The sequence below is a fragment of the Mustela nivalis genome, assembly GCF_964662115.1.
Source record: "Mustela nivalis genome assembly, chromosome: 1".
Lineage (NCBI taxonomy): Eukaryota > Metazoa > Chordata > Mammalia > Carnivora > Mustelidae > Mustela > Mustela nivalis.
In genome coordinates this window covers 50,883,611-50,897,803 of record NC_139020.1, presented here as the reverse complement: position 1 = coordinate 50,897,803, position 14,193 = coordinate 50,883,611, and positions in this window count along the sequence as shown.

The following is a 14,193-nucleotide window of genomic DNA, read 5'->3' as shown; positions in this document are numbered from 1 at the left end:
ATTTTCAAGTATGTCAAGCTTTTTCTCACCTCTAGTACCTCATGCTAGTCATGGACCAAAATGTTGTTTCTTCTGATTATCTGAATAAGTTGTTGGCAAAATTCAGTTCTCAGCTTGAATATCATATTCTTTAAAGGATTTCTTTCATAACTTGTTTACAATAATTCTTATTCAGATAATATTTCTGTGATTTGCTGTCTAAATCATTATTGCATAAAAAAAAAAAAAAAGAATTATCTTTTTACTTAATATTTTTCTTACTTTCATTTCTTTTTTTTTTTTTTTTTCATTTCTTAAAGGTTTGTTAAGAATAGGGACTTTTGTTTGTCCTATTGAGTGTTTTTACTTAGAGATTAGCACTGAGACAATTATTTTTGAATAAATATCCAGAGTAATCACTAGCCAATGAGGCAGAGAGCACATAAACCAGATGGAATCCATGATCAAAGGGGTTTGTATGTTCTGATGTAGGGTACTTCTTGATTTTAAGTGGGAACACTTTAGCAATTCACTATTAAATTAGTAGTTGTAAACATTAAAATAAAGATATAGGAACAAGTTGGTTGAATATTTTATTAGTGTGAGAGCTTATATACACTGATTAATATATTCATAACATTAAGTTGTACACATGATAGAAATATGAAATAGGTATGTGCTATTGTGAGTGTTGTGAAGTGTGTAAACCTGGCGATTCACAGACCTGTACCCCTGGGACTAATAATACATTCTATGTTAATAGAAAAATTAAAAATTAAAAAAAGAAATATGAAATATATATATATTTGACATTATTAACAATTGACCAATTTCAGAAACAAAAATGGTGGGGTTTTTGTAAAAGCAGTAAAATATAACACAAATTATATGGTATAATTAAATAAAATATAATTTGTCGCTAGGAGGAATTCAGTTTGGACTAGATTTATCACTTAAGAAATTCCTGAAAGAATTAAGAGATAGTCACCAATTAAGAATATTTAGATAACTAAATGTTTAAGGTACAGATTAAAACTTTTCCAAAGAAATTTGAGAAATAAAAACATGACTTTGTATTAGGAGACTTTTATATAATTTTCTTTCTTTTAGAAAAAGCTTTTTTTTTTAAGTGTAGCCAGGTAAAGCAAAACATTTAAAAAAAATAAGTAATCAATTATTAAAATAGGTCACTGGCATCATTGCAATTCCAAGCCATACAAGAAACAATTAAAAGTTGCCGCTGCATGAGGCTTCAACTGGCAACACCAAACCATTTTGAGTGAGACGACTTTTCAGCAAACATAAAATGTAATGCCCAAAGTATTTTCACAAGTCAAAGAATATTGAACTGGACTTGGCATCCGAAATGCTCAATAGGACAGCATTTCACAATGTGAATGTTATAGCACCAGAACATTTCACAGAAACGTATTCTGGTTCTGTCATTAAACATCATAAATTTAACCATACTAACATTGGATGACCATTGGACTCCTAAGCGAGCTGTCACTTGAGATATATATTAAGTTCCAAATAGTTGAATCTGAGAATTGACTTTAATTTTTTATTTACCAAATGCATAAAGGAAGTATTTATATAATTAAAAATGTGTTCAAAGTTGGCATAGCTCTACTCTTCTTACTGAACTTTTCTTCATTGTGTTTGTGCATATAAGCTGTTTGAAAGAAAGTATTATACAGAGTGCTTAGGATAAAATAGATTTCTAATAAATAGTAGCCCTATTATTATTAATGTTAATAATAATATCAATGCTATCAATATGTTTTCATAGCACTATATGTAGCCAGATTGTTAACATCAATGCTGTTTGATGATATCTCTGTCAGAATCCACTCAGAAAAGTAGAATTTATGCTAAGCAATTCATACAGAAAGTATTCACACAGAAGGTATTAAATACTAGGGACTGGTTACTTCAGTTACACCAAAGTAACTAGAGGTTAATAATTTCAGGAAGCTTCTCCATACTAGAGTGCTGGAAAAAACAAAGGGAGATAGTACTTCCAGAGCCCAGGTAAACATGTTCCCTTGACCCTGCAGGACTTTGCTAATTCCAGACCCTCCAGAGTCAGCTGAGCCTGCAGCTACTCACTGATTTATCTTTCAGGGCTGCTGAAAGCCTCTGCAGCCTGTGACCCCCCACAACTACTGGTAGTTACCCTCTGCTACTGGTGCTGGAATACCAAAGACAGTTGTCAGTAACCACTCACTGGTGTGCTGCTGGTCCTTCCTCCTAAAATCCGACCGATGATCTCAAAGGCATTATTCTGAGTAAAGTAAACAAATCCCAAAAGGTCACATACTGAATGATTCCATTTAGATAGCATTCTTGAAATGACAACATGATAGATACAGAAAACATAGTGGTGTTTCCCAGAGGTCAGAGATGATGAAGGGGCAGGGCTGCATTGGGAATGATTATTAAAGGATAAAACCAGGGAGATCTTTTGTGATGATGAAGCAGTTTTGTATCTCAATCAAGGTGGTGGTTACACAAATCTATGCATGTGATAAAATGAAATAGAAGTGTATATATGTTTTATAAATGTCAATGCATGGTTTTTTTTTTTAATTATTATTTTTTTTAATATAATTTTTTATTTTTTATAAACATATATTTTTATCCCCATTAAACTAGAATAATGTAAGATGTGACAGTTCAGGGAAACTGTGTAGAATATACTGCGCCTCTCTCTGCTTTCTTTCTTTGCCAATTACTATGAAAATATAATTATTTCAAAATTAGAAGTAATAAAATAAATGCATAAATAAATCCTGCTAGTTCCTCTTACTAGACAATACTAAATGGATTCCAGCTGGCAGAGGAGTGTAGGAAATTTAATGTTTAGGGGGTTCGAATTCCTTTAATATAGAGCAGAACAATGAATGATAGGAATGAATGTAAGAATATGTAGATGAAAGAAAAAAATGGCAGAGTTCCAAACATCTCTAATAAGTTCCCATTGGTTAGCAAATTGAATTTGAGATTAAGATGGAAATTAAGAAGTAGTTGTAGAACTGAACATGTTTAATTCATTCATCCTGTAATATCCAGTATCAATAGTGATGGTGTTGAAGGCTCTAAAGAGGCGATTGAGGAAAGTAGTACTTGGGAGAAAGCTTATATTGTATTCAGAAAACAATATTTAATACTTGCTATACTCCTTCCACATATTATATGATCAATAATATTTTTCAAGCGAATGACTGAAATTAATCACTAAATCTAAGTAATGTTCTATTATGATTATTTCAGTTTAATAGTGTAAGAATGTTTTTTTTAATTTTGTTTTTGCCATACTGTATAGCTGGATACCTGGAAGATTTTTTTTTTTAACTTGGGTGATTTATGAAAGAACCTGCAGTCATAGAACTAAGAGGATTATTGTCTCAACTCTGAATTTCTAAACAAGCAAAATATATGTTCTTTCCCAAGGAGGAAAAGCAAAAGTCTGTTGTATAATTTAGGTGAAACACCAAATTCCATTTCTTTCTCTCTTTTTGTTTTCTTTCCTAGACATTAACTACACCAGCAAATCTTGGGCATAACTAAATAGGAGCTAATTTTTTTATATTATTATTTTATTTGTACTCTATTTTAAAACATTTAAATCCAAACTACCAGATGTACATCAGAATAGACGGGACAGAAATAAAATACATGTGGAAATGTGTCATACTTCCGATAGTCATCTGTTTATATTTGTCAGGGCTACAATTAGTAGATCCTGACGTGGTCAAAGACTGCTAGTTCACTGAGAGTTTACAACATGAATGGATGTTGAATTTTGTCAAATGCTTTCTGTTCATGAATTATTTTGACAATATGATTTCCCTTCCTTAGGTTTTTGATATAGTAATTTATATTGGCTGATTTATAAATCAACTGACCCACTTTAACTATTTATCCTACAGAAATGAAAACTTCGACATGCATATAAAAAACTTCAAATGAATATTTATAGCAGCAGTGTTCATTATTGCCACAAATTGTAAATCCAGATATCCTTCAATAAGTAAATGGATAAATGGACTTCGGTACATCCTCACAATGAAATACTACTCAGCAATAAAAAGAAACAAACTATCAATATGAATCTCAACTGCATCATGCTAAGTAAAAGAGGTCCGCCTGAAAATGTTATATACTGTGCGATTCTATTTTTATAACATTCTGAAAAATGGTAAAACTATAGCAACAGAAGACAGATAAGTAGTTGCAGGGACAGATGATGGGGGAAAGTCTGAAAACAAAGAAGTTGTTCTGTGTATCCTGTCTGTGATGGTGGCTATGAGTGTGTGTAAGAATATAAACTCATATATCTGTCCAACAAAAAAAGTTAACTTACTGTGTAAATTTAAAAAATAAAGAAATAGAAAAAACAAAAAAAAACCTTTATTAAACTCTCCTCATATAATGCAGCTCATGGAGGTTGTTCCCTACTAAAACACAGCTAATACAAATGGCCATTTCATTTAGCACTCCCTAGAATCTTCATGGAAGATTGAAACGGAAAGCTTAATTCCTTTATTTTAATATGCATATGCAGATTTGAAATAAACTTCATTTTTCTGGTCTTCTCACATTTATTTATATGGAGAAGAAATGCATTTTATTTAATACTGAGATATTATGTAATTTTACAGTCTCTATTCATTCTTCAGAATGAAGTATGTTTAGTAACCAATAATATAAAATACATTTTCTAGTATTAACTATCTCTGATGCTCATTTTTATCGCTAAGTAACTACAATAATATAGAACTTGCTTTGCATTATAACTATATTGTCTCTAAAGTAGAGTCAAAGTCAACTCTCAGCAAAATTGTGTCTTTATGAACTCTTTCCAGATTCACTTTTTTTCTTCTGCACTATTTCATTGAGAATTTCTTCTTTCTCTTTCCCCCAACCTCTAAAAAAAAAATCAATTGCAATTTCTCATAATAAATGATCTGACAGTGTAGATGAAGAAATATTGATTGTATAACCATTGTTTACAGGAAAGTATAAACGAATGAATAAAATAGTGAGCCCCCTTCTTAGAATATCTGCATTTTAATGAAAATGAAAATGAAAGTCAAAGCATCAGTATCAGACCAAAGGAATAAGTATCCAATTTGTAACTTTAAATATCAAGGAACTCACTTTGGGTCCCCCCCCTTTTTTTAGATAAGAGAGGATCTTTACTGAAATTCATCACAAATAACTGTGTGACCCGCTACATTCATTTTCCATAAAGGCAGAATCACATATTCAAAATTTTTCTTTTAAGATCTTTTTTCTCCATGTAATAAAATGAGTAACTAAAAAACAATGACTAACTGAAATTAAAATTTTACTTGTATAGATTCTTTTACTGGACTTCTATAATATGATAAATAAAATTATATTTGACTTTAACTTAAGTTAATATAATGGCAAAAAAAGAAGGGGAAGGATAATTTGGTTTACACAGATGATGGTGGTAGTTTTGCAAACTAAACGTAGGTCTACCTGAAGAAATATTTAACTTGGTCAGCTATATCACTTAACCATTTCTTCAGTACAGAAATTTCTGATTAAAAATATTTATTTGATGTTTGATCTCTCTAATGGCCTCTAGTTCTGGCTTGCAACTACCTATCTTCTTTCCTTTTATAAACTTTCATATTGAAGAAATATGTTTTGAGAAACTATCAATGAGAAAAGAAATGCTTCTGTTGTGGTGGTCAGCATAATCACATCCCCTCAATGATTTTAATCATGTGGGCTCAAGCCTTTATTAGAAATATTTTATATTATGGGACACCTGGGTGGCTTGTTCAATTAAGTGTTTACCTTTGGCTCAGATCATGATCTCACGGTCCTGGGATCAAGTCCCATGTCGGGCTCAGCAGAGAGCCTGCTTCTCCCTCTGCCTGCCACTCCCCCTACTTGTGCTCTCAATTTCCCTCAAACAAATAAATAAGTAAATAAAATCTCAAAAAAAGAAAGAAATATTTCACATTCTGACTGCTGAAGCTAGGATTTCCAGAAGGAATTCCACTAGGATTTCCACCTTTGCACAAAGGTGAAGGCGGACATCCCTGTCTTTTACCTGACCATAGACAAAAAACTCAGTTTTTCACCATTGAGGATTGTATAAATTAGCTATGGGTCTTTGTATATGGCCTTAAAGATATTGAGATATGTTTCTTCAATCCCCACTTTGTGTGGAGGGATTTTAATCAAGAATGTATGCTATAGTTTGTCAAATGCTTTTTCTGCAACTATTGAGAAGATTGTATGGTTCTTATCCTTTCTTTTACTTAATGTGGTGTGTATCATGTCGATTGATTTGGGAATATTGAGACTGTTGGAGCTCAGGAATAGATTCCACTTGACTGTGGTAAATGATTCTTTTAATGTACTGTTGGATTCAAAGTACTAGTGTTTTGTTGAGAAATTTTGCATTTGTGTTCATTAGGGATCTTGGCCATAATTCTCTTTGTAGTGGGGTCTTTGGCTTTGGAATCAAGAAAATGCTTATCTCATAGAATGAATTTGGATGATTTCTTTTTTTCCCTATTTTTGGAACATTTTGAGAAGAATAACTCGTAACTCTTCTTTAAAAGAATTTCCCTGGGAAGCCATCTGGCTTTGGACTTTTGTTTGTTGGGAGATTTTTTGTTACTGATTAAATTTCTTTGCTGCTTATGGGTATGGTCAAATGTTCTATTTCTTCCTGTTTCAGTTTTGGTAATTTGTGTGTTTCTAGGAATTGATCCATTTCTTCCAGATGGCCCAATTTGTTGGCATATAATTTTTTGTAATATTCTCTTATAAGTATTACTGTGATATTGGATGTGATCTCTCCTGTCTTATTTGTTATTTTATTTATTTGTGTCCATTCTCTTTTCTTTTTGCAGAGTAGAGGTTAATCAATTTTAGTAATTCTTTCAAAGAATAAACTTTTGGTTTCATTGATCTGTTCTGCTGTTTTTGTTATTCTCTCTCTCTCTCTTTTGTGGCGTTCTCTGTTATTTATGTTTGCTCTAGTCTTTATTATTTCCCTTCTTCCGCTGGCTTTAGGCTTCACTTCTTGTTCTTTCTCTAGCTCCTGTAAGTGTAAGTTTATGTTGTATATTTGAGATTTTTCTTGCTTTTTGAGAGTTGTATTGCTATATACTCCCCTCTTATGACTGCTTTTGCAGCATCCCAACAGTTTTGGACTGTCATGTTTTCATTATAATTTGTTTCCATGTACTTTTAATTTTTTTCTTTAATTTCCTGGTTGATCCATTCATTTTTTAGTAGAATGTTCTTTAACTTCCATGTATTTGTAGTCTTCCCAATTTTTTTTCTTGTGGTTGACTTTAAGTTTCATAGGGTTGTGATCAGAAAATATGCATTGTATGATATCAATCTTTTTATTCTTGTTGAGGCCTGACAGTGTGACCTAGTATGGGATCTATTATGGATAATGCCTCATGTGCACTTGAAAAGAATATGTATTCTGTTGCTTTAGGGTGGAATGTTCTTAATATATCTGTTAAGTCCATCTGTTGCACTGTGTCATTCAAAGCCATTGTTTCCTTGTTGATTTTCTGCTTAGATAATCCATCCATTGCTATAAATGGGGTGTTACATTCCTACTATTATTGTGTTATTATCAATGAGTTCCTTTATGTTTGTTATTGGCTTATATATTTGAGTGTACCCTGATTGGGGGGATAAATTTTATAATAGTTAGATCTTCCAATTGGATAGACCCCTTTGTTATGATACTGTCGTCCTTCTTCATCACTTACTACAGTTTTTGATTTAAAACCAATTTGTCTGATATAAGTATTAGTATTCTGGGTTTCCGTTTTTTAAATTTTTTTTATTTTTAAAATTTCTTTTCAGTGTACCAGAATTCATTGTTTATGCACCATACCCAGTGCTCCATGCAATACGTGCCCTCCATAATACCCGCCACCAGGTTAACCCAACTTCCCACCCCTGCCCCTTCAAAACCCTCAGATTGTTTTTCAGAGTCCATAGTCTGTCATGGTTCATCTCCCCTTCCAATTTCTCTCAACTCCCTTCTCCTCTCCATCACCCTATGTCCTCCATGTTATTTGTTATGCTCCACAAATAAGTGAAACCATATGATAATTGACTCTCTCTGTTTGACTTATTTCATCAGCATAATCTCTTCCAGTCCCGTCCATGTTTCTACAAAAGTTGGGTATTCATCCTTTCTGATGGAGGCACAATATTCCATAGTGTATATGGACCACTGCTACTATGAAACTTTCTTTAGATGTTCATTTGCATGATAAATGGTTCTTCATCTCCTCATTTTCAATCTGGAGGTGTCTTTAGGTCTGAAATGAGTGTCTTGTAAGCAGTACACAGATGGTTTTTATTTTTATATTTTTTATCCATTCTGTTACCCTATGTCTTTTGATTGGGGTATTTCATCTACTTAAATTCAGAACAATAATTTTTTAAAATTTATTTATTTATTTGAGAGAGAGAGAACTCAAACAGAAGGGGCAGATGGATAGAGAGAGAGACTCCCAAGCAGACTTCACACTGAGCATGGTCTCACTCCCATAACTATGATCATGACCTGAATCAAAACCAAGAGTTGGATGCTCAACCAACTGCAATAGCCAGGTGCCTCTACATTCAAAGTAGTTATTGGTAGATATGAATTCAGTGTCATTTTATTACTTGTTTTGTCATTATTTCTGGAGATTTTCTCTGTTCCTTTCTAGTCTTTTGCTTTTGGTTTTTCTTTCCCATGCAAAGACTCCCCTTTAATATTTCTTGAGGGGCTGCTTTACTGGTTATGAACTCCTTTAGTTTTGTTTGTTTGTTTGTTTGTTTTGTTTTGCTTATGTTTTTGGTTTTTGTCTGGGAAACTCTTTATCTCGCCTTCTATTCTGAATGATAGTCTTGCTGTCAAGAATTCTTGACTGATTATTTTTCCCATTTAGCACACCGAGTCTATCATGCTACTCTCTTATAGCCTGTCAAGTTTTTGTGGAGAGATCTGTTAACCTTATTCATTTTCCTTTGTAAGTTAGAGACTTACAACTATTGTCTTTTTGCTATTAGGATACTTTTTTAAAAATCTCTATGTTTTACAAATTCTGCTACAATATGTTTTGGTATTGGCCTTCTTTTGTTGATTTTGATGGGATTTCTCTGTGCCTCCAGGATTAGGATGTCTGTTTATTTCTGCAGATTAGGCTAGATATAATACATGAATTCTGTAAAGTTGCAGGATACAAAATAAACCTACAGAAATCTGTGGCATTTCTATACACCAAACATGAAATAGCAGAAAAAGAAATCAAGAAATTGATCCCCCTTATAATTGCACCAAAAACCATAAGATACCTAGGAATAAACCTTACCAAGGAGGGAAAAGATCTATACTCTGAAAACTATAAAGCACTTTTGAAAGAAATTGAAGAGGAAACAGAGAAATGGAAAAATATCCCATGCTCATGGATTGGAAGAACAAAGACTATTAAAATGTCTATACTATCCCAAACCAACTCCATATTTAATGCAACCCCTATCAAAATACAACCAGCATTTTTCACAAAGCTAGAACAAACAATGCTAAAATTTGTATGGATCCATAAGAGATCCAGATAGCCAAAGCAATCTTGAAAAAGAAAAGCAAAGCTGGAGACATCACAATTCCAGACTTTAAGTTATATTACAAACCTATAATCAACAAGACAATATAGTATGGTACTGACACAGATACAGACATACAGATCAATGGAACAGAATAGAAAACCCAGAAAATGGACCACAACTATATTGTCAACTATTCTTCAACAAAGCGGGAAAGAATACCCAGTGGAAAAAATAAAATGTCTTCAACAAATGATGTTGGGAAAACTGGACAGCAACATGCAGAGGAATGAAACTGGACCATTATCTTACACCATACACAAAAATAAATTAAAAATGGATGAAAGACCAAAATGTGAGACAGGAAACCATCTAAATCCCAGAGGAGAATACAGGCAGCAACCTCTTGGACATTGGTCACAGCACCTTCTAAACTAGATATGTCACTGGAGGCAAGGAAAGCAAAAGCAAAAGTGAACTGTTGGGACTTCATCAAGAATAGAAACTTCTGCACAACAAAGGGCTCAATCAACAAAACTAGAAGTCAACCTCCAGAATGGAAGATGTTTGCAAAAGACTAGCCCCTGATAAGGGGCTAGTATCCAAAATCTATAAAGAACCTATCAGAATCAACACCTAAGAAATAATTAATCCAGTTAAAAAATGGGCAGAAATCATGCATAGACATCTCTCCAAGAAGACCTCCTGGATGGCTGACAGGCACATGAAAAGATGTTCAATATCACTCATCAGCAGGGAGATACAAATCAAAACCATGATGAGAAACCAGCTCACACCTGTCAGAACAGCTAAAATTAACAACACAAGAAACAGCAGATGTTGATGAGCATGAGGAGAAAGGGGGACCCTCTTGCACCATTGGTGGGAATACAAACTGGTGCAGCCACTGTGCAAAACAGTATGGAAGTGTTTCAAAAAGTTAAAAATAGAACTACCCATTGACCTAGCAGTTGCACTGCTAGGTATTTACCCAAAAGATAAAAAAAGTACTGATTTGAAGAGACATATGCACCCTGATGTTTATAGTAGTACTATCAAAATCAATAAATTATGAGAAGAACCCAAATGTACATTGATTTATGAGAAAATAAAGATGATTTAGTATGTGTACACATACACACAGAGAGAGAGAGAGAATGGGAGAGGAATATTAGCCATCAAAAAGAATGAAATCTTTCCATTTGTAACAACATGAATGGAGCTAGAGTGTATTATGCTAAGTGAAATAAGCAGTCAGAGAAAGACAAATCATTTTCAGTGATATGCAGAAATAAAGAAACAAAGAGGATGAACATGAGGAGGAGAAAGAGAGAGAGAAACCATAAAACAGACTCTTAACTATAGAGAATAAACTGAGGGTTCCTAGAGGGGAAATGGTTGGAGACATGGGTAAAATGGGTGATAGGTATTAAGGAGGGCACTTGTGATGAGCACTGGGTGTTATATGTAAGTGAGGAATCACTAAATTCTACTCCTGAAACTAATATTGCACTTTATGTTACCTAAGTGGAATTAAAATAAAAACCTGAAACAAACAGACAAAAATCATTTTATTTAAAAGGAAAACTACAATTTTTAAAAATAAAAATATATGGTCATCATTTTTTTTTTAAATTTATTTTTTATTTTCAGCATAACAGTATTCATTATTTTTCACCACACCCAGTGCTCCATGCAATTCGTGCCCTTTATAATACCCACCACCTAGTACCCCAACCTCCCACCCCCCACCCCTTCAAAACCCTCAGATTGTTTTTCAGAGTCCATAGTCTCTCATGGTTCACCTCCCCTTCCAATTTCCCCCAACTCCCTTCTCCTCTCTAACTCCCCATGTCCTCCATGCTATTTGTTATGCTCCACAAATAAGTGAAACCATATGATAATTGACTCTCTCTGCTTGACTTATTTCACTCAGCATAATAATCTCTTCCAGTCCCGTCCATGTTGCTACAAAAGTTGGGTATTTGTCCTTTCTTTTTTTTTTTTTTTTTTTTTTTTTTTATAAACATATATTTTTATCCCCAGGGGTACAGGTCTGTGAATCACCAGGTTTACACACTTCACAGCACTCACCAAAGCACATACCCTCCCCAATGTCCATAATCCCACCCCCTTCTCCCAAACCCCCTCCCCCCAGCAACCCTCAGAAGAATAAATGAAACAAGATGGGATTGGGAGGGAGACAAACCATAAGTGACTCTTAATCTCAGGTCATCATTTTTTAAAGAAAGAGATATTTCATGTTCAAATTTTGAGGTTATTATACTCTCTGGCAGTATTTCACATTTCTTGGAAATACATAAGCATAGCTGCAGCTAGGAACAACAAATGAATGCTCAGATTTGGGATTTTCTTGAACTACTTGTATATTTGTAAAATGTATTGTATATTTGCAAAAATATTTTGCCAATATTAATGTTTCATATACACAATAGTTGGCCATTAGATTGAACCAAAAATAAAAGTTACAAAAATTTTATTTAAGATTATTTATTTGCTTATTTATTTGACAGACAGAGATCACAAGTAGGTGGAGAGGCAGGCAGAAAGAGAGAGAGAGAGGAGGGGAAGCAGGCTCCCTGCTGAGCAGAGAACCCAATGTGGGACTCGATCCCAGAACCCTGGAATCATGACCTGAGCCAAAGACAGAGGCTTTAACCCATTGAACCACCCAGGCACCCAATGTTACAAAATTTTCAATTTTCAATGCAGTATTTTCTTTTTCTTCCTCTCTGGAGTGGAATCAGAAGTTTTCATATATCTTGTATTCTCATGCAAAATTCTGAAATATGTGGATTCAATCTTGTGAATATTGGGATTAGGTGTAGATTATAAATGAAAGCTTATGAAACAATTTAATTTCACAACTAGTGGTCTTATTGCTCCATTTTTAGGCTGTGCATAGATCTTGTAATGAATGTCTATTATTTCACTGGGTAAGAAAATTATTTGATTTCTTTTTGTTGCTATCTGGGAAGGAAAATCTTTGCCTTTTCTATCCTATTTTTAAATGAATTCAAATTTAAATGAATTCGGATGTGCTCAAATACACTTATTGAAATCATTTAAAAATATAGAACCATGAACCTGGTCAATATATATGTCTGCTGGATTTCCTGAAGATACAATAGGAAATATGATTGCATAAATTAGAAATTTAAATCTTAAATTCATTTAAAGTCTGGTAAAGTAAAAAGAAGACAAAGTTGGTTTGGTTTATCTTTGGCTGTATGAAGAAAATTACACTTAACCATTAGATAGTATGCAAGACAGTAAAAATGAGAGTAGGGAAGATATTTAAATTGAAAATGTTAAGTTATATTGAGTAATCAAAATCACCCTCTCCCATCCAAGTACTAACCAGGCCCGACCCTGCTTAGCTTCTGAGATCAGACGAGATCAGGGGAGGGGGTTTGGGAGAAGGGGGTGGGATTATGGACATTGGGGAGGGTATGTGCTTTGGTGAGTGCTGTGAAGTGTGTAAACCTGGTGATTCACAGACCTGTACCCCTGGGGATAAAAATATATGTTTATAAAAAATAAAAAATAAAAAAAAAAATCACCCTCTCTGATGATGCTTTTCTCTCAAGTTTATCCAACCAAATCTGAGTTTTGCCACATTAAGGACTTAAGTGATCACACTAAACCTCCCTTTCAAACTAGATTGCCAATACAGTAGTACATAAATAAATAAAGTGCCTAGAAAACTCTTAGTTAGAAAACCAAGACTCTACTAAAAACAAATAAAATTTTGAAATGTAAGTTCATCAAATAATACAATTCCTATTACCACAGCATTAAACTATTCCTTTCCATCAATCATTTAAAATTATAATCAGAGACCTATGTAAATTACATAAATCGAAATTAATTCCATATGTGATTTATCATTTCTTTAGATAGAGAGCTATCTTACTGGGTAAATTCATCCACCTGAAATATTCTTTAGGGGCTCCATCTACTATAAATGACTATCATCAGACATAATGTTGACCTAAAAAGTCTTATGCTAGAAAAAGTTTGTGGAAACAATTATCAAGTTCTTATTACAACATAATTTGACTATAGTTTCTGCATGTGGAATTACCAACAAAAGTGTGTTTCAATTATATGGTAAAAAGAGAATTGCAGTAAAACAAAATTACAAAATTAAAAGTAAAATTAAGTGTTTTAGAAAACTGTTAAGAATCAATACAGCACATTAGCCAGAACTAGTTGTCATTTGTTGAGGGATGTTCAGAGTCAGCCAAGAGGAGAGTGATATCTCAATAATAAAATTAGATATTATAAGTAATAAAGAAAATGTTATAGCTAATCAACTAACTCCACAGTGATTAAAATAGAACCATTTAATAGTTTTAACTACTATAATTTGGGAACACTGGAGCTCTTCATGTACTTTGTAACCAGAATCATCACAATTATTTATCCACTTACCCTTCTCTTCTCATTACCTTATTGGATCCCACATACCTTCACCATCCTCATCTTACTCATTCCTTCCTTTTTGCACAGTTCTCATATAGCATGAATAAATTGCTTTACTCATATAAGTATGATTGAACTGAG